This window comes from Podarcis vaucheri (genome assembly GCF_965113315.1).
Source record: "Podarcis vaucheri genome assembly, chromosome: 7".
Classification (NCBI taxonomy): Eukaryota; Metazoa; Chordata; class Lepidosauria; order Squamata; family Lacertidae; genus Podarcis; species Podarcis vaucheri.
Genome location: NC_138765.1, coordinates 8,819,173 through 8,840,557, shown reverse-complemented (window position 1 = coordinate 8,840,557; position 21,385 = coordinate 8,819,173). Strand labels below are relative to the sequence as shown.

The following is a 21,385-nucleotide window of genomic DNA, read 5'->3' as shown; positions in this document are numbered from 1 at the left end:
AACCGGAGAGCCCGAGAAAGGCGGGACTTCCTGAAGCAGTACGGCGCTGGCGCTGCCACCGCCGGCTCCAAGGAGACCCCTCTGCAAGGCCACCCCCCCTTAGGTTGGCACTAACACCAGGGGGGAGTCAGGGTGGATGGGGAGGAGGGCAGTTGGGGTCAGGCAGTTTCCAAACCCACCCCAAAAACCCTGCTGCCTGATCCAGAAGGTTTGGACTACAACTCCCATCAGCCCTTGCCTGCACTGATGGGAACGGTAGTCAAAAACACCCGAGGGCAGCAGATTGGGGCATAGCTGTCAACCGTCCCTTATTTGGCGGGAAAGTCCCTTATCCCAGCGTCGTGTCCCACTGCTGTCCCTTATTGATGATGTCCCTTAAATTTCCCAGGTTTCAAAGGAAGCAGCTCCTCTCCCTCCCTCCCTGCCGGCCAGGGAGGAGGGAGGCTCCAGCTGTGTTGCTTGGCTGCATTGCTCACCCAATAAGGAGTCTAAGAATGACTGGGAGGTGGAGCTTGCATGCCTTGTGCCAATCAAATCAGCCGCGTTGCCTGGGGACTCGCCTTTGCTCAGCGCTTCCCAGCGGAGAGGTGACGGTGGTTTCCCTTGCTGCATCCCCTTTGCCGGGTTGCTGCGCTGTGGGAACCACCGCTTGAGGCTTCGTTTGGCTGCTGGCTGGGCTTTCTGCCTTTGGCTGGGAGGGGCTCAGAAGTTGAACATACCTGTGCCCAGAAAATCCCTTATTTTGGCTGCTGATCCCTTATTTTCGAGGCTGCTGGTCCCTTATTTTCAAATCTGTAAGTTGACAGCTATGTTCCAAACCCACCCCAAAAACCCTGCTGCCTGATCCAGAAGGTTTGGACTACAACTCCCATCAGTCCTTGCCCACACTGATAGGAACGGTAGTCAAAAACACCCGAGGGCACCAGATTGGGGACGGCTGGTACAAACTTTTCGGGGCCTGCACCACTGAATTCTGCTGTTGTCAGGGAGCCAGCAAACTGGTCCATTTATTTTCGGTCAGGCTTCGCCTGTAGCCCATCAGATTTTGTCCTGTGTGACCAGTGGTCCAGCGTCGTGCCGTTGATGCAATATTTCTGCCGCTGGAGGATCCCTGCTTCCAGCGTCTCGGAGCCGCTCTATCAGCACGAAAGGGGGAGCTTTTTAGCCACCGCAGGGTCCAAAGCCAAGCCTTTAGGAACGCTAGAAGTTTTGAGGGAATCGTGCGCAAGTTCTGCGATGTAAAATGGAAGACACAGCTTGGGTCACAGAATGTTTTTCGCTCCATAAGACGCACCAGACCATAAGGCGCACCTAGTTTTTGGAGGAGGGAAACAAGAAAATAAATATTCTGAATCCCAGAAGCCGGAACAGCAAGAGGGATCTGGTTTCTGGGATAGCATCTGGCTGTTGTGGCTTCTGGGATAGCCGCGCCAAGCCACTTCAGGGCAGTGGGATGAAGGCTCTTCCTGCCCGAAGAGGCTGCAGTGGCTAAGGCAGAAGCCAGGATAGGTGCTTTGCTGAAGGGGCGCTGCGCAGCTCTCCCTCTCTGCGCAGCGCCATTCAATCCATAAGACGCGCTCACACTTCCCCTTACTTTTCAGGAGGAAAAAAGTGTGTCTTATGGAACGATAAATACGGTAGTAGATCTAGCTGAAATGCAGGAGATATGGAACATTGATTGTGGCAATGCACCCCTGTTATTTTATAATTGCAAGATTGCATCGTTGTAAGATTCAGAATTGCGCGAGGTGCTACTAACTGCCCGTCACCTAGTGTCAAATTGCTCCTTGCCAAAATCTGCTCCAACTTTGCCGGTCTTACTGTACCCTTGACCCAATTCAGGTACCTGCATTTTTTTTGCAATTTAAAAATTGGCAACTATGCTCCCCAAAGAGTTCGCTCTGTTTTTTCTTTATCTGCTTTTTCTTTTCTTTTTTTAAAGTACCGGAGGGCTCAAAATAGTGGCTGTGCCAATTGAGCTCCTTTTGAGACAAAAGGGGGCTATAAATGCGATGAATGAAAGAATGGGTAAATAAAGAAAGGGCCACAGTTAATCACGGCCATTCATTTAAACGTGTCTACACTGCGGACGACTGATGTTGGGTACAGAAACCCCGATATATTTGTTTAAGGCATTCCTAGACCGCCCTTCGTAATATCTAGCGCAGAGCAGTTTACAACGCACCGCTCCATAAATATAGTAATAAAGGGGGTAATGATAAGTAATAAAAAACCAAAACACAAATAATTATACCTCTTTTGAATACAGCCCCGTAGACTCTTCCCCCGTGACTGCCTCTCCGACCGTCTTCAGCTGCCAATGCTTTTTCTTAACTGGAATATTTATTTATTTTTATTATTAACATATTAACTGAATTTATATAGCCACTCTGTAACAGGAAGTTCTATTCGTATCGACTTTTAATTGAATTTACAGGAAGGTCTGAGTCAGGGACCCCACTTCTGTCACTGTGGCTCCCCCTTGTGGCCAATGGCAATATAAAAGGTAAAAGGACCCCTGACCGTTAAGTCCAGTCGTAAACGACTCTGGGGTTGCGCGCTCATCTCGCTCTATAGGCCAAGGCAGCAGCTCTCCAGGCAGAGGACATTCCCAGCCTCACCTTATACCCTTCCCTTAAGCAGGGCATCTCTACAGCTGGGCAGGGGAATTGCGCCAAGAGTTGACCGCAGTCAGCCAATTAATGCTCCCATTTTACAGGTGTGGAACACTGACAGCTCACCCAGACTTCCTTTTCTGCCACATTTCTGGGGACAGGTCCAGGCTGTAAAACTTCATGTCCAAGTAGTTTTGTTTTGTTTTTGTCCTGGCGCTGGGAAAAACATGCTGTTGTTGTTATCCCATACGCATAGCTGTCGACGTTTCCCATTTTTTAAGGGAAATTCCCTTATTCCGAATAGGATTCCTTGCAAGAAAATGGAAAAGTTGACAGCTACTGTATTTTTCACTCTATAGGACGCACCGGACCACAGGAGGGGGAGAACAGGGGGGAGAAATTCTCCCCCTCTCTGCTCAGCGCCCCTTCAGCGAAGCGGCAGGAGATACAGAGCCCCTGCCATTTCTCCTCCCGCTTCACTGAATCGGCGCTGCGCAGAGAGGGAAAATTGTGCAGTGGCTTTCCAGCGAAGCCTGGAGAGCAAGAGGGATCAGTGTGCACCGACCCCTCTCACTCTCCAGGCTTCAGGCGGCTATCCGCAAGCCTTCGGAGCGCAGCGAGAACTCCTGCTGTGCTCCGAAGGCTTGCGGATAACTGCCTGAAGCCCGCGGAACACAGCGGGAGTTCCCTGCTCTCCGGGGGCTTCAGGCAGCTTCAGCGAAAGCAATGCGAAGCCTCCGGAGCGCGGGTGGAGCTCTCCCTCTGCACTTCGGAGGCTTCGCGTTGCTATCACTGAAGCCAAGGAGCCTGCATTCGCTCCATAAGACGCGCACACATTTCCCCTTAATTTTTGAAGGGGGAAAAGTGCATCTTATAGAGCGAAAAATACGGTATGTCCATACGGTGAATCGAACTCGTAGCCTTGGCATTATCAGCACTGCACTCTAACCAGCTGAGCTATCCAGGCATGCTAAAATTCAAGTTTTCCCAGGGAAAGCACCAGGACAAAACAAACAAACAAACAAACCCCAATGCTTGGGCACAGAGCTTTAAAATGCCTGGAAACACAGTGCAAAACGAAGTCTGGATGAGCCCTGAGGTTCAGAGAGAGAAGCAACTTGCACCAAGCTGACCACAACCCACAGCAGAGAATAATTTTCAGCAACCCTCTCCCGGACATCTACTCCTATCCGTAGATTCCCCAATTACCCTCGTCCTGCCCCTGTGTTAAGGGTTAACCTGCTCCGAGTATTCAGTTACTCGGAGGTGCAAACAGCTCCCACCCCCTTGCTGCAGGAAGACCCCTTCTGTTCAGGGGGTTGCTTCTCCCCTCTGAGTCTTTTACCCTGACCCCCAAGAGCCCCCCTTCAGCCTCCAGAGCTAGGGTAAACACTGATGAGGCCAAAAGCCCTACAGCTGTGGGTCCAAAGTCTACGCCCGCCTGATCAGCTTCCAGCTGGTTGTGCAGAATCGGCCTTTCTCGCTGCCCGAATCTTTCCCCCCACTGCTAGATATTTTTTTCCCCTTTCGGCGCTTTGTTCTCCATTCCGCATCCGTTTTGTCTGGAACAGCTTGCCCCACCGCACTGATTAAAGAAGCAAAGAGGGAGTTTGTTCTTTCAGTTAAAAATATCCTTGAAAGAAGCGTAATTGCCTTGGAAAGAGACAATTGCCAGCTACAAGGGGATGTCACCGGCTGCTGCAGCGAATTAAATGCATTGCAGGCCATCTTAATGCTGTTGCCAGTTAAACACATGCCCCCTAAAGCTAAGATGGCGATCTCCCAGACCCTGCACTCGCCATCTGAGACCCTTCTTCATGGGCCTCCTCCACAAGAGGTCTGCATGGTGTCAACATGAAAGCGGGGACTTTTTTGCAGTGGCTCCCCGTTTGTGGAATGCTCTTTGGGCACCAGGCAAAAACGTTCTTCATCAACCCGGCCTTTGGCTTATTAACATTCGATGTCCTTTTAAGTGTGTTTGTGGGACAGGAGTTTTGGGTTTGTTTGTTCTTGTCTTTGTTATGTGTTTTGTGTTTTTATTTTTGTATTTTTATGCTGTGAACTGACCCGAGATCTTCAGGTGGAGGGCAGTATATTTAATAAAAGAAATAAATGGTCTTCAAAACGACAGAGAGTCTTTGTGATACCTTAAAGACTGAAGGTTGGCGCCAGCGAAGGGTCAATTTCGCACCATTTATTTAAAGTGCTGTGATGTCGCTTTAAACAGGCATACACACGCCAATAATTCTGGGAGTTGTAGTTCGTTCAGGGTGCTGGGAATTGATAGGAGACACCCCCCATTCCCCTCCCAGAGTTACAATTCCCAATGAAGAGGGGCTGAGAGCTAAACCACTCTGAGAATTATAGCTCTGATAGGAGACCAGGATTCCTCCTAACAACTGTCAGCGCCCATCACAAACTACAGCTCCCAGGATTCTCTGAGGGAAGCCATGATTGTTTAAAGTGGTAACACAGCTCTTTAAATGTATGGTGCAAATGTGGCCAATATCATACTGAACTTGAATTTCCGCTTCCTGGGCACACCCGAGAGAGGACTGAGATGTCTTCACCCGATACTAATTTCTTGCTAGCATCCCAAAACTCCTATCCAATAATTTATTATTTATACCCCGCCCATCTGGCTGAGTTTCCCTAGCCACTCTGGGCGGCTCCCAATCAAGTATTAAAAACAATACAGCGTTAAATGTTTCCCTGAACAGGGCTGCCTTCAGATGTCTTTTAAAGATAGGATAGCTACTTATTTCCTTCACATCTGAAGGGAGGGTGTTCCACAGGGTGGGCACCACCACCAAGAAGGCCCTCTGCCTGGTTCCCTGTAGTTTTGCTTCTCACAATGAGGGAACCGCCAGAACACCCTCGGCACTGGATCTCAGTGTCCGGGCAGAACGATGGGGGTGGAGACGCTCCTTCAGGTATACAGGACCGAGGCCGTTTAGGGTTTTAAAGGTCAGCACCAACACTTTGAATTGTGCTCGGAAACGGACTGGGAGCCAATGCAGATCTCTCAGGACTGGTGTTATGTGGTCCTGGCGGCCATTCCCAGTCACCAGTCTAGCTGCCGCATTCTGGATTAATTGCAGATTAATTTTGCAATTAATTGCAGATGAATTAATTGCAGATTAATTCTGCATAATTAATTCTGGATTAATCCATTCTGGATTAATTGAAGCCATCGTCTCTGCAGGTGTTGTCATCTGAGCATGTGCAATGGCTGTCTGAACTGGACACACCTCGGGTAAACCAGGGCTTGTATACTGAAATCAGCTGGAAGCTGGTTTGAGGGGAAACGTGTCAAACAGAAGAATTTTTCATGAAACCCCAAAAGAGAGATGGATTGTGGCTAACGTCTCAGCAGTGGGATTGTGCTGGAGTTGGAATAAAACGTACACAGCCTGGGCTGGACACATAATACAACCCTGACACATAATATTACGCTATAAGCTTTTGTAGACCGCAGTCACTATATTCCACAAATGCCCCGGTACGTTTGTAAATCTTTAAGGTACAGTGGTACCTAGGAATTTGAATGTAATCCATTCCAGAAGACGGTTTGACTTCCGAAATGTTCGAGTTCCGATGCGCAGCTTCCGATTGGCCGACAGCTAGGTTTTTGCACAGCAGAAGCAGCGTCGGACGTTTGTGTTCCAAGGAACGTCCGAAAACCAGAGCGCTTCCTTCTGGGTTTTCGGCATTTGGCAGCCGAAACATTCGAGAACGGAGCCGTTTGAGTTCTGAGGTACAAGTGTACCACAATTCCCTTTGCTGCTTTTGCAATGGCAGGCTGTTCCTGAAAGGCTGTTTTGCTTTTTTATAAAACACGTTATGTCCTGCATGTACGTTCCAAAATCCACAGTTGGGTAATACCTTTAGATGGACCAAGCAAAATGTCACAAAACCATGGCCCGTTTTCAAGTTCCCCAGAACCTGACCATCTGATAAGGAGTCGCACAAAGTTGTTTTCCTTCTCGGAAGGAACTGGCAATGCCCATCGCTCGATGCAAATGAACCGATGGACTGATTAACTGAGAAGGCACCTCTACGAGGTACAGAGATACACAAACACACAAGTTCGTGATTTTTGCCAGGAACAGAGAGCGGAAACCGGGATTGTTCCCGAAACAGAGGAACAGTTAGACCGTCCGTCGTTGGGTAATCACCACTAAACTGGCAACCTCTGCGATTGTGAACAGAACGTCCAGGTCAGGAAATGTGACTTTTCTGAGCACCGTTCTTCCTCGCAGCATAAGCTCTGAACTGCTGGGGTTCTAGCCAGTGTTCACAGAATCACAGAGTTGGGACCCCTGTGGTCATCTAGTCCAACCCCCAAAATGCAGGAATCTCAGCGAAAGCATCCATGATAGATACCATCCAACCTCTGCTTAAAAACCTATAATAATAATAATAATAATAATAATAATAATAATAATAATTTTTTTTTATACCCCGCCCTTCCCGGTTCAGAAAACCGGGCTCAGGGCGGCTAACAACAAATTTAAAACAATTGATGCAACAAAAAACAGCATAAAATACAGTATAAAACGTTAATAATAAATTCAGAATTCAAAAATCAATTTAGGGGGGAAATCCATCCAATAAACATTAGAAGATCACCAGGGCTAGCTGGCTGAATTAGTCCTACTTGGGCCAGCGAGGAGACCAGGGGAGAATTAGCTGTGGGATCCCAGAGCGGGTGATCTTCATAAAAAGGGGAGGGGGGAGGAAAGAAGGGGAATAAAAGATCAGGCTAAGTTCAAAGATCAGGCTAAGTTTGTCTGCAGGTAGCATATGGTATTTAGCATTTGGTAAATAAATCAGAAAAGGTTATTTTGTGGGGCTTCCCGGTGTTTGTTTATTTGTTTCTTTTAAATGGCAAAGCCCACGGGAGAAAATGACCCACTGAGCCCACTAGAGGGCAATAGATCTCCACTGGGCTGGGTGATTATCCCAGGGATATCAAAAGAGGTTGAGGATGTTCCTATTTGGGTACCATCCCTGAAGGATTGGTTGATTGGTTGCCCAGCACGCAGACAAGATCGTAAAGGAGATTAAGGATCCAAACTTCCCCTTTTAAAAACCTCCCCGAGCTCTGCCCCTTCTTCAGTCAGGTCAAGGTTTCCCAAAGTGGGAACTTAAATTCACGAGAGATAATCCTGCGAAAGTTTAACTGGGGCACGAGGCATGTGCAGAGTGCACGTCCCTTACTAATGAGGAACAGCTGCATTTAACCATTCCACAAGGCCAACGCATTCTCAGGCCGTGCTGCCTTGCCACTAAAACATCATATACAGTGGTACCTCGGGTTACATACGCTTCAGGTTACAGACTCCACTAACCCAGAAATAGTACCTTGGGTTAAGAACTTTGCTTCAGGATGAGAACAGAAATCGTGCTCCGGCGGCGCGGCGGCAGCAGGAGGCCCCATTAGCTAAGGTGGTGCTTCAGGTTAAGAACAGTTTCAGGTTAAGAACGGACCTCCGGAACAAATTAAGTACTTAACCTGAGGTACCAGTGTACTGGCACGGAGCTTTGCTTTTTGAAACAATTGTTTTTACAGCATCAGAAGAAGAACCATTCTAACGTCTTTATTTCCCTCCCCAAAAAGGGGCCACACGACATAACTGCCTTTTGCAAAACCACACCCTCTTTGCTGCTCCAATTTGAGACGTCCACGACGCCAGAATTTGGGTCAGGGTTGACGGCGACTTTATAGTGAACAGGTGAGTTTGAGGAGTCCTGGTCTGCTAAGGCTCCAGTTTCGAGAGTTCTTGAGTCTGGCTTCTAGCTCTTAGCAGATGCTTAGCCAGGATGCCAGCAAGGCTGGACGACCCGGGCCGCCTCTCGTTCCTCTTTTCCATTTCTTCGTTCTCTTGCCCTTCTCTAACTACCTGGTCCCTTCTGCCATGCTACAGCCGCAACAGGAAGTCCTGGTTAATGATCAACCGGACAGCATCACCGGTGACAGGTGGGGGCCAAGGCCGCAAGAGATAAGGGAACAGACGGTAGGGGTAGCGATGGAAGAGACCCACCCCACAGATAACACGTAGCCGCCGCGGCTTAACCGTTTCCATCCCGCGGCACGCTCCACATGAACCGCCACCGAAAACCAGCGTTCCAGAAGGCTTTCTATTGGGAATAGTACCAGGAAGCCTAAAGGAAGAAGACAAGACCTTATATTTATACGCAACAGTAGCTGCAAGGCTATTGATTGCGAAAAATGGGAAAAGTGGTATTGTACCGACAAAAATAGAGTGGCTTGCCCAATTATTGGAGTACTACAATATATCCAAAACAAGGGGAGAAACTGGAAGGATCTCAAAAGAGAAGATAGACAGGGATTGGAAGGTGTTTAAAGGATACTTGCAAAACCATATCAAGAAATCAGAACTCCTATTAGAATAAACAAGTTCCGTTTCAAATACTGAAATACTAAATAAGATGGATAACCATGTGTAATAGAAAAAGAAGTATGAAATTAGGTTGAAGGTGTGTGAAAGAAAGTAATAGAAGTGGGAAGAAATTGCAACTGAGTAGATTGGAAGTCTAACACAAAGGTGGGGTGAGGGGTGAGGGATGGCAGTGGGAAAAGGAATTATCTGTGGGAATGAATGTAGGTATGTTTGTGTATATTTAAGGATTGTATGAAATGTATGTTTGTATGCTTGTATATTTGTAATATATGTGTATTAATGATGAATTATTTTAACAATAAAAACTTATTAAAAAAAACACCAAAACAAAAACAAAAACCAGCGTTCATAAGGAATCCGCAGGGTTATCTTTGGCACAGCCTGATAGCACAAAATGGGTTTCCCCAGACAATCAGTCCCAGTGAGTTTAATGGGGTTTTATTCCTGAGATGGGTGCAGTCAGCTCCAGTTCTCCAGAGGAAGCAGGGCGGTACAATCTAGGACATGATGATGCTGGACAGCATTTGATGCACCGGAAGATGAAATATTGAGATATCTGTGTTCAGAAAAAGATGGGAGAAACCTCCACTAGGAAGCTGAACTGGGGTTGGGCCTTTTGAGCAAGACCCTCTTTGTCATAGAATCATAGAATCATAGAGTTGGAAGAGACCACAAGGGCCATCGAGTCCAACCCCCTGCCAAGCAGGAAACACCATCAGAGCACTCCTGACATATGGTTGTCAAGCCTCTGCTTAAAGACCTCAAAAGGAGGAGACTCCACCACACTCCTTGGCAGCAAATTCCACTGTCAAACAGCTCTTACTGTCAGGAAGTTCTTCCTAATGTTTAGGTGGAATCTTCTTTCTTGTAGTTTGGATCCATTGCTCCGTGTCCGCTTCTCTGGAGCAGCAGAAAACAACCTTTCTCCCTCCTCTATGTGACATCCTTTTATATATTTGAACATGGCTATCATATCACCCCTTAACCTCCTCTTCTCCAGGCTAAACATGCCCAGCTCCCTTAGCCGTTCCTCATAAGGCATCGTTTCCAGGCCTGCCAAAAAAGCTGAAAAACATCTTCATGTATGCGACAACGGCCGCGATAGTTCTGGTAGCACAAGGATGGAAGACTGAAGAAACCCCAACCAAAGAATCATGACAAGAAAAATTGATAGACTATGCAGAACTGGCAAAACTGACATATAAGCTATGGGACAAGATAACTGTGACTTTAAGGATGAATGGGAACCCTTTACAAAGTATCTGAAGACGCAACCAAGCGAACTGGACTCCTTGGCTGGCTTTGAATAAACATTCACCCGCTTTTTATTGATAATAATCAGCTAAATAGTTTAAGGATCTATACAACTTTGTAACATGCAGAAAACAGCATTCTTAGAGAAACCAAAGACTGGAACTGAGGGAAGTCGGGGGGTGGGGGGGTTCTGTGGGGGGAGGGAGAAAAAATGGGGGGGGACAAGGATGATATGTTTTTGGATAATACATCTTGTTATAATTTTGATATATTTTTTTTAAGAGATAGGCAGAAACATGGGCAGAGACAGGATTTATGTTAGTGAGGAGCAGGAGGCCCACGTGTCATCATCCTCTGTCTGGCTCTGTCTAGCAGATTCGGAATGAAATGTCTCATAGAATCCTAGAGTTGGAAGAGACCACAAGGGCCATCGAGTCCAACCCCCTGCCAAGCAGGAAACACCATCAGAGCACTCCTGACATATGGTTGTCAAGCCTCTGCTTAAAGACCTCCAAAGTAGGAGACTCCACCACACTCCTTGGCAGCAAATTCCACTGTCAAACAGCTCTTACTGTCAGGAAGTTCTTCCTAATGTTTAGGTGGAATCTTCTTTCTTGTAGCTTGGATCCATTGCTCTGTGTCCGCTTCTCCGGAGCAGCAGAAAACAACCTTTCTCCCTCCTCTATGTGACATCCTTTTATATATTTGAACATGGCTATCATATCACCCCTTAACCTCCTCTTCTCCAGGCTAAACATGCCCAGCTCCCTTAGCCGTTCCTCATAAGGCATCGTTTCCAGGCCTTTGACCATTTTGGTTGCCCTCCTCTGGACACGTTCCAGTTTGTCAGTGTCCTTCTTGAACTGTGGTGTCTCAACAACCATTGTTTTAAATTACTTCTCTTTTGACCCCGAGTGCTCTGAAAAATCTGCCACAATTTCTACTTTTAGTTAAGTATTTTTATTTATTGACGTGATTGGGGGCAGCAGCTGCCCCCCCTGCCTATGCCCAGGGATAGACAGCGTGGCGTAGTGGTTAGAGGGTCAGACGAAGACCTGGAAAAACGGGTTTCAAATTCTCCAATCAGATGTCATGTTCACAAGGGGGACCTTGAGTCACACACTGCTTCCTTGCCTAACCTACCTCACAAGGTTTTCGTGGGGATTGTCGTGGGGGGTTGTCATGGAGGGGGAGAACCATGTGGAGCTCCTGGGAGGAAAAAGTGGGCTATAAATGCAGTTAATTCAGTTCATCCAACATGCTGGGATGTTGGCCTCGTCGTCCAAAACATCTGGAAGGTGCAAGGTTAGGGACAGCCGGGTTCGGCAGAGATTTGGCCCCCAGTTGCCCAACGCTATAGCTGAGCAAAGGTTCAAACCTACATCTCCATGATCCAATAAAACAGATCCACTACGCTAGAGGGTAGCCAACATGGGGTATAGCCCCAGCCAGCGTGATGGGAGTTGTAGTCCTGCAAAATCTGGAGGGCGTCATGTTCGTTCCCCCTCAGCTCTACCTCATTGTGGTTCTTTCTTGGGTTTAGCAATCACCAACGTGGCTTCCTTATCACCCTGTCCAACACCCCTGCCCTCCATAAAGGCGACCGAGAACAATACTCAATCTTTTCTTCTCTTCTCCTGCCAGAGATTCGCCTTTGGCCCATTTGCTGCTTGTGCAAAATGTGAGGAGTGGCTTTCAAAGCGGCCTCCAAGCAGAACTCTCCCATTCTGTCCTGTATATTTGCAGACGGTTGAAACGAGCAGAAAAAACATCAACACCCTGATGCGCAACACATTTTTTGTGTGTACACAACAGTGGCGTAGCGTGGGGGGTGCAGGGGGGGCCGGCCGCACCGGGCACAACATCTGGGGGTTAGGGTTTGGGGGCGCAAATCCACGGGTTAGGGGGCGCAAATTACTTGCCTTGCCCCGGGTGCTGACAACCCACGCTACGCCACTGGTACACAAATAATCAGTTTTTTTTGTTTTGTTTTGGTTTTGCTCCGTCACAAATGTGACTTGCCGCCGGATGGGCTGAAAGCTTCTCTTTCCCCCTGTGACACAGGGAGTCCCTCCATCGCCCGCCCCCTCCCAAACCTGGGATCTCCCCACCACATCAGATTTTGGCCCTGCACCAGTATTGCTGAGAGGCAGCTTAGTCACCAGTGTTGATTCACGGCAGTTTTTATCATGAAAGCCTTTTCCTTATCGTGAGGAGGGAGCTACAGAGGCTCGGCTGAGAAAGAAACCGAGGCTAGAAGTTGCGGACACCAGGCTCTTAAGACCCGAAACTGATTGTGAAAAAAGACAAGGGTTTTATGGGGTGGACCAATAAAAATTAGAGCTTTTGCTGGCCGGCTACCGAAAGCTGCATAACGTTGGGTGCCAAATGGGGGAGCCCTCCAGACTGGAATTTTTTTTTTGTTTTTTGTAGCTGCATTCGGAAACTTTGCAAGTTTACTTATTTATTTATTGCCCGCCCTTCACCCTAAGGAGCCTGAGAAACAAAATGGCGGCCGGCTGCACCATGAGATTGCTGCGCAGCCGATTGCTAAAAAAAAACCAGAATGGCTCCCTCCCAGGGGTTGTCTGGGATACCAAAGTAGGGATAAAAATTGGAAATTTAAAGCTAAAGTGTGTGTGTTTTTAGACAGCATGTTAAAAAGCAGAGGACATCACCTTGCCAGCAAAGGTCAGTATAGTTAAAGCTATGGTTTTCCCAGTAGTGATGTACGGAAGTGAGAGCTGGACCATAAAGAAGGCTGATCGCTGAAGAATGGATGCTTTTGAATTCTGGTGCTGGAGGAGACTCTGGAGAGTCCCATGGACTGCAAGAAGATCAAACCTCTCCATTCTGAAGGAAATCAGCCCTGAGTGCTCACTGGAAGGACAGATCCTGAAGCTGAGGCTCCAAGACTTTGGCCACCTCATGAGAAGAGAAGACTCCCTGGAAAAGACCCTGATGTTGGGAAAGATGGAGGGCACAAGGAGAAGGGGACGACAGAGGACGAGATGGTGGGACAGTGTTCTGGAAGCTACCAGCATGAGTTTGACCAAACCGTGGGAGGCAGTGGAAGACAGGAGTGCCTGGTATGCTCTGGTCCAGGCGGTCACGAAGAGTCAGACACGACTAAACGACTAAACAACAACAACAAAATCTTTGCTGGAAGACTGATACTCTAAGGATGGATGGATGAAGCCAGAGGTCGTCAAGGTTTACTCCAGCGGAGATTCCTCCGTGGGCTGGATCGTGCGCATGCTTGCGATCTCCAGTGCCGTGGAAGCGAGTCTTCGCGCCGTGTTGCGCCAGTTTAGCGCAGTGCGCGGGGACTTGCTGAGCAGGCGGCTCGGTTTGGGGGTGGGTTGTGGCCGGTTAAATGACCCTGCTTGTGGCCCATGGGCCTTAGGTTGCCGACCCCTGGATGAAGCCCTCACTAACAACCGGACATCTCAGATCCTGAGGGGACACTTAATTGCTTGAGGCGGGGTGTAGATTTCACAGAATGGAAGGGACCCCGAGGGCGCTCTAGTCCAACCCCCTGCGACGCAGGAATCTTTCGCCCAACGCGGGTCTCGAACCCATGACCCTCGGATCAAGAGTCTCCTGCTCTTCCGACCGAGCTATTCACTAAACATTACAAATAATGAAATCGTCAAAAAAATGGATGTTCCGTGCAATATCAGAAGCAAAAAAAACTTGTTTTGATGAATTGGAAGAGCCGCAAAAAGATTCCGTTGAGCACACGGATTGATAATATGGACAGGTTAGCTACATCCGAACGAATTGCATGTCGACGCAAAATAAGAATGGATTAATATGAAGAAATCTGGAATGAGTATTTAAGCGATAAGACGGATAGTGGAGGGAGGAGTTGGGGAATATTGTTAAAAGGGTGCAGTCATAGGTATATCAGTGTATTTAAATTTGAATCGTCAAATTGTGTTATGGTTGTTATGGTTTTGGCTGTAGTGTCTTTTGCGGTTGTCGTTTGTATAAAAAAATGATTAAATAAATTTAAAAATAAGAAATAAAAAAACAAATAACGAAATCGTTATTATTATTATTATTATTATTGCCTGAGGCAACGGTGGGCTCCTGGCTCATCATTGGCAACGGTGCCCCTGGCATCTTCTCCGGAAGGTTCCGTGTCCACACTCGTCCATTGAAGGGCTGGTGTGCGAAACCTGACCCGGTGGGGGACTAGCCCTGAGGTAATCCCTCATGGCAAACACAGAATGTGTGCTCAAGATACAGCCCTCATGATAGACTCTTAACCCTCCTGCCTGAAGCAGCAGGGCCTCTCCCACCGCGCCGCCACCCAAGGGCAGAGCTAATCCATCAAACTGGAACAGGCAACCCATTAAACATTAACCCGGGCGCTGTTCTCGCCGCTGCCCTCCGGCCGGTGCCAGGGAGGCGGTGCCAGCTGGGTGGGGCCTGGAGACTTGCTCCCGCCCGGACCTTCTCTTGCCGCCTTGAGGGTGCCCCTCGTGGGCATGGTTCCCCTGCGGGCGCCGTCCAGGAAGTACTTGGGGGGCAGCCGCCTGGGAACCCCACTGAGCAGAAGGACCCGCTTGCACCCCCCCAAAAAGAGCAAAACCCCAAACACTCCACCCTGCAGCAGGCCTGTCTTAGGCTTGCCACATTTTCGAAGAAGTGAGCAGTCAGACCTCATGTTACGTTTGCTTCAGGTTGAACGTTTTCAGGTTGCGTTACGCGGTGACCCAGAAGTACTAGAAAGGGTTACTTCCGGGTTTCGCCGCTCGTGCATGCGCAGACACGCAAAATGACGTCACGCGCATGCACAGAAGCGGCGAATCACGACCCACGCACGTGCAGACGCGGGTTGCATTCTGCTCATAATAATAATAATATTATTTTATTTATACCCCGCCCATCTGGCTGGGTTTCCCCAGCCACTCTGGGCAGCTTCCAACGAAACACTAAAATACAATAACCTATTAAACATTAAAAGCTTCCCTAAACAGGGCTGCCTTCAGATGTCTTCTAAATAATAATAATCCCGTTCACAACCAGAGGTACAGTGGTGCCTCGCAAGACGAAAAGAATCCGTTCTGTGATTCTCTTCGTCTAGCGGTTTTTTCGTCTTGCGAAACAAGCCCATTGAAGGATTAGCGGATTAGCGCTATTAGCGGCTTATCTGCTGATCGGATCAGCTGATAAGCGGCTTAGCGGCTTAGAAAAAGGGGGGAGGAAAAAAAACCAGCAGGAACTCGCAAGACATTGTCGTCTTGCGAAGCAAGCCCATAGGAAATTCGTTTTGCGAAGCACCTCCAAAACGGAAAACCCTTTCGTCTAGCGGGTTTTCCGTCTTGCGAGGCATTCGTCTTGCGGGGCACCACTGTACAATAACCTATTAAACATTAAAAGCTTCCCTAAACAGGGCTGCCTTCAGATGTCTTCTAAATAATAATAATCCCGTTCGCAACCAGAGGTACCACTGTAATGCAAGGGGCCCTTGAGACCATTCAGTCCAGAGTCTAACTGAGCGCATTGCCCAAGTCTATGTTATAAGAAAAGTACTGCTCCTTTTCCCTTATGGGGTGTCCAAGAGCCCCTATAGAGTCCTTAAGTCGGTTCCCTATCAGAAGGAGAAAATAACAGAGGCCAGCCCAGAGAATATTGAGAAGCAAAGCAGCTAGTAAGCCTGATCATTCTTAAACTGTTGCAACAGGGTCCTCACTCACCACACGCAGGAGGGAGGAGGAACCCAGAACATTGGTGCGCAAGCCCATATATAAAGGTAAAGGGACCCCTGACCATTAGGTTCAGTCGTGGACGACTCTGGGGTTGCGCGCTCATCTCACTCTTTACTGGCCGAGGGAGCTGGCGTTTGTCCGCAGACAGCTTCCAGGTCATGTGGCCAGCATGACTAAGCCGCTTCTGGCGAACCAGAGCAGCACACGGAAAAGCCATTTACCTTCCCACCGGAGTGGTACCTATTTATCTACTTGCACTTTGTTGTGCTTTCGAACTGCTAGGTGGGCAGGAGCAGGGACCGAGCAACGGGAGCTCACCCGGTTGCAGGGATTCGAACCGCCGACCTTCTGATTGGCAAGCCCTAGGCTCTGTGATGTGTGTGCACTTGCTGAACCTGTTTAATGCAGGATGCAGGGCAGAGAGTAGGAAAAACCAACAAACATGTCATCTTCTTCTTTGGCGATCACTCGTAGCCAAGTAAGATTGTCTCTCAGGCCAGTGTTTCCCAGTTGTCTGTGTTTATACTACATTTTTAAATATTTCCCTTGGCAGAGTCTTTAAACCTCTTTTGTTGCTTTACGCTTTTCATTTCTAAGTTCGGAATAGAGTACTTGCTTTGGAAGACGATAATCAGGCATCTGCACAACATGACCAGTCCAACGAAGCTGATGTTGAAGAATCATTGCTTCAACACTGGTGATCTTTGCTTCTTCCAGATATTGACAATATGAGAAATCCAGCTTAAACACTTTAGACTCTCCTGAAACCACACTGCCGACGTGCTTCAAGGTTGCTGTAAACAGGTTTTTCAAATATTGTAAACAGGTTGTAGGCAACAGGTTTTTCCTTTTAATTTACCAGATCCCCCCTGGAAATGCTAAATCTGGATTAAGCAGGGAGGGGGCATACAGACTGGCACTTTGATGCCAATTATGTCATGTACCCATCTCACAATAAAAGCCCTTCATGATGCCCCCTCAGCCACTAGTCTACCAGGTACTGTATTTGTTTTCAGTTGACCCGGCTCTGATAGGCTAGTCTGATCCAAAATCACTATATATTCCTCCCCATTACTGTGCACACAACCCCAGGAAACTGAATTTCATTTGTTTTTCAATATCGCTAGTATTTGGATCCATTTTTGCTGCTCGCCAGCCAATCAGGTGCGAGTGCCTGCGTGCTGACCTCAGAGCCCAACCCGCAGAAAGACTTTGCAGACGTTCAGGGCGGAAGGAGGGAAGCGTCAGAGCGCCAGGCGAGAGGAACTGACAGCAGCCCGATTCATGTGTGACTTCTCGGAAGACCAGACCGCCGAGTTCAAGGAGGCTTTCCACCTCTTTGACAGAACTGGAGATGGGAAGATCCTGTGGCGATGTCATGAGAGCCCTGGGCCAGAATCCTACCAATGCTGAAGTCATGAAAGTTCTGGGGAACCCCAAGAGCGATGAAATGAATGCAAAGACACTGAGCTTTGAGCAGTTCCTGCCCATGATGAAGACCATTGCCAAGAACAAGGATCAAGGCTGCTTTGAGGATTATGTGGAGGGGCTGAGGGTCTTCGACAAGGAGGGCAACGGGACGGTCATGGGAGCAGAGATACGCCATGTGCTTGTCACCCTAGGGGAGAAGATGACCAAGGAAGAAGTAGAGATGCTTGTGGCCGGCCATGAAGACAGCAATGGCTGCATTAACTATGAAGAGTTGGTGCGGATGGTTCTGAGTGGCTGAAGATCACCTCTAGCTCCTCCCGAGAACCTCTTCCAGTTTATCCTTAAAATGTTTGTGCCTTTTTATCTGTGTCTGAAACTACTTTTGGTTCCCTCTTTCTCCAACCTCTTGGTTTAGTCCTTGAGGTGAGGGCTAAGGAAAGGAAGAAAACAACATTTGTCTGAAGGGGGTGTTCCTGAAGGGCAGGGAAACAAACTGCTGGCTTGTCTTGCATCACTTTATTTCCAGAAGTGTTCAGCTTATTTCCTCTTCGCTAGTATTTCGGTTTCTTACTCGCCCTTCGCTGTAAGGTCCCAAGGCGTATAATGAAGCATTAAAAGCTGTTTCCCAACAATTGCAGTCACTGGAACGGGGTGGATCCTAAAAAATATACAGCAAGCCCTTGATTTACATTCTGGGCATTAAGTCAAAATGCAATGGGTTCAATGGCGGGTGGGATTGCCAAAGTCTTCCCACCCCCCAGATACCCACCCCCTTTTATTTATTTATTTTCCTGGCAAAGTCCCGGATTTACAAAAGCCGTCCCAGTTTCTGATTTGATCCCAGAATCTCTCGCTTTTCCTTAGGATGTCCCTATTTTCATCGGATAAATTTAGGAGGGTATGGAGTTATGCAACCCCCAAGACAAGGAGGTAAATAACTATACAGCCTTTAGTAGACATCTGAAGGCAGCCCTGCGTAGGGAAGTTATTTAATGTTCAAATTTTTATTATGTTTTTATATATCCTGTGAGCCATTGAGAGGGGCTGGGGCAACCCAGTTAGATGGACGGGGTATTAATAATAATAATAATAATAATAATAATAATAATAATAATAATAATATCATTATGACCCTGAAGTGAAAATACCGTATTTTTCACCCTGTAGGACGCACTTTTTCCCATCCAAAAATGAAGGGGAAATGTGTGTGCGTCCTATGGGGCGAATGCAGGCTTTCGCTGAAGCCTGGAGAGCGAGAGGGGTCAGTGCGCACCGACCCCTCTCACTCTCCAGGCTTCAGGAAGACATCCGCAAGCCTTGGGAGCCCGGCAGGAGTTCCCGCGGGCTCACAAGGCTTGCGGGCAGCAGCCTGCAGCCCCCGCGAGTGTCTGCAAGCCTCCCGCGCCCGGCAGGAGATCCCACCGGGTGCGCGAGGCTTGGGGCGGCAGCCTGTCGCCCCGAAGCACGGGGAGCCCTCCGGAGGGTGCCCCGTGCTTCGGGCAGGTGAGCGCAAGGCTTGGGGCGACAGCCAGGGCTGGGGGGGAATAATTTTTTAAAATTCATTCCCCCCCAAAAAAAACGAGGTGCGTCCTATGGGCTGGTGCGCCTTATAGGACGAAAAATACGGTATGTTGGCTATTATCTGACTGTGACCCACTTGTCACATGTGAAACAGCCTTATTTGCCAAAGTTTTCGTGCTAGACACCTAAAAGACAACGTTGTAGATTGTGCAGGGGATTCATTAATTTTATTTATTATTTCTGGCATATATAAAAACATAATGAAACATTCAACATTTTAAAAGCCCTTCCTTATACAGGATTGACTTCAGACTGCTCGGGGGCCGGATAACTCCATACCCGCTGTCAGAGATTTAACAAACCTGGTTCCTTAAGGCTTATAAGTCTCAGGATCCTTTAAATAAAATGATCTGGGCAAAATTGGTGAAACGGTAAAATGTTATTTAAAGAAAAACATCATTGTGCAAGGATGGGTGACCAATGCAGGAAAAACACAGTTAAAGGATCCTGGGACTTAAGGAACCAGGTTTTTTGTTATGTTTTGTTTTGTTTTTTTAAATCTCTAACACCCTCCAACATTTCTCCAGTGAAAATTGGGACGTCCTAAGGAAAAGCGGGACATTCAGGGATCAAATCAGAAACTGGGACGGCTTCTCTAAATCTGGACGTTCCTGGAAAATAGGGACACCTGGAGGGTCTGGTCCTGTTGGTGTAATTTAGTGGAAATGCTCTGTGGGGCCGGAGAAGAAAAAATGGGGGGGTCGAGGAGGGTCAGTAGGCGGGGAGCTTGAAACGTCCCTATCTTCATCGGAGAAATGTTGGAGGGTATGTCCACAGTCAGGACCAGATTTAGGTTTGACGAGGCCCTAAGCTACTGAAGGTAATGGGGCCCTTTATATGCCCAGCTGTCCTTTGTCAACAAATTGTCGCTGTTTTTTGTGTTGAATATATGCTATATGGTAATTTATGGACCTAATAGGTATCTAAAGCCATTTGCGCATGTTGCCACGCAACCAGTCCATGCAGAATGTAGGCACCCTATATATAGAAAGGAGCAAACCTGTGATATTTTAGGGAGCAGGCTAGCAGGCGAGGCCCATGACTTACCATATTTTTGCTCTATAAGACGCACCAGACCGTAAGACGCACCTAGTTTTTGGAGGAGGAAAACAAGAAAAAAAATATTCTGAATCCCAGAAGCCAGAACAGCAAGAGGGAGCACTGTGCAGAAATCCCTCCTGCTATTCAGGCTTCAGCGATAGCTGCACAGCCTGCATTCACTCCATAAGACGCACACACATTTCCCCTTACTTTTTTGGAGGGAAAAAGTGCGTCTTATAGAGCGAAAAATACGGTGCATCATAGGAGCCGACACAACACAAAACACCGTTGCTGTATGTAGGTTTTATTTTATTTGTTTTTGTATATTTTAGAAATGTACATCCAGGGTTTTTTCCCCCCTTTAATTTTTTTTGGGGCCCCCAAGAGCCTAGGTCCCTAAGCATAGCTGTCAACTTTCAGATTTGAAAATAAGGGATCAGCAGCCTCGAAAATAAGGGATCATCAGCCTCACCTGTCCCGGAGACAGTCTACGGGATATCTAACAATCCGGGATAGCAGCGGGAAACGGCGCTAGAATAAGGGAATTTCCCACAAAAAAAGGGAATGTTGACAGCTATGTCCCTAAGTTATAACTTGTTCAGCTTAGACGTAAATCCTGCGGTGCCCGGTCATCCCAGAGCAGACGGCAGGTTTTCCACCTGGTTCCGAGGGCATCGGAAAAACTCTCCCGCAACCGTCGCTCCAATAACTTGAGAGAGAGATGGCTGGTCCCTTCACGAGCGAAGGGGGGGAACGGATGTGAGTTTAACTTTCCCTCGTGCCTGCCTTTGGGAACGCACCTTCTTCCACATCAACTGCAACCTTCTTCTCCCGAGAAGCCCCCTCCTTCGCGGCCGCCCTCCGCCCGATGTCCATTTCCACCCCGGCTCTGTCCGTCTGAGTTGTCCTCGTGTCTTGCACCTTGGAAGGAAACTGGCAACCGGGACAGGAGCATCTTTATGCTCCTAGCCTGGAAGCCGAGGTCTCTGCACCAGCCCACCCAGCCGGATACAAAGGCCCGAGTGTTCGGTGTCTCCCCCCCTGTCCAGTTCTCCGAGGCCCAACGGCCTGGAAGAGACACAGGCCTCGGTGTTGATTTAATAATGTATGGATATATATAAAGCGACTCCAAGCAACCGGGGCCAGGAGGCGGATGTTTTCAGGGAAACCGAGCGAGGATGTGAGGAAGGCTGGGCAGCCAAGGGATCAGCAACGCCGACGGGGTACACCGTCTGCTTTGCAAAAAATAAAAATATTTCTCGCCGTGTGGTTCCCCCCCCCACTCCAGACGCCCAAGACGGTCTGCCTCCTAGGT

At 48.2% G+C, this 21,385-nt stretch overlaps 2 protein-coding genes and 1 pseudogene across 3 annotated transcripts in view; 1 reads left to right on the top strand and 2 right to left on the bottom strand.

Moving 5' to 3' along the window:
* Positions 1-21,385, bottom strand: part of SYMPK (symplekin scaffold protein) — a 271,438-nt gene that overhangs the window by 40,377 nt on the left and 209,676 nt on the right. The gene's annotated exons all lie outside the window — the stretch shown is intronic.
* FOXA3 (forkhead box A3) overlaps positions 1-21,385 on the bottom strand; it is a 104,949-nt gene that overhangs the window by 7,991 nt on the left and 75,573 nt on the right. The gene's annotated exons all lie outside the window — the stretch shown is intronic.
* Positions 17,204-18,006, top strand: LOC309537706 (myosin light polypeptide 6 pseudogene; annotated as a pseudogene). The gene has a single exon. The product of its transcript is annotated as a myosin light polypeptide 6 pseudogene (transcript).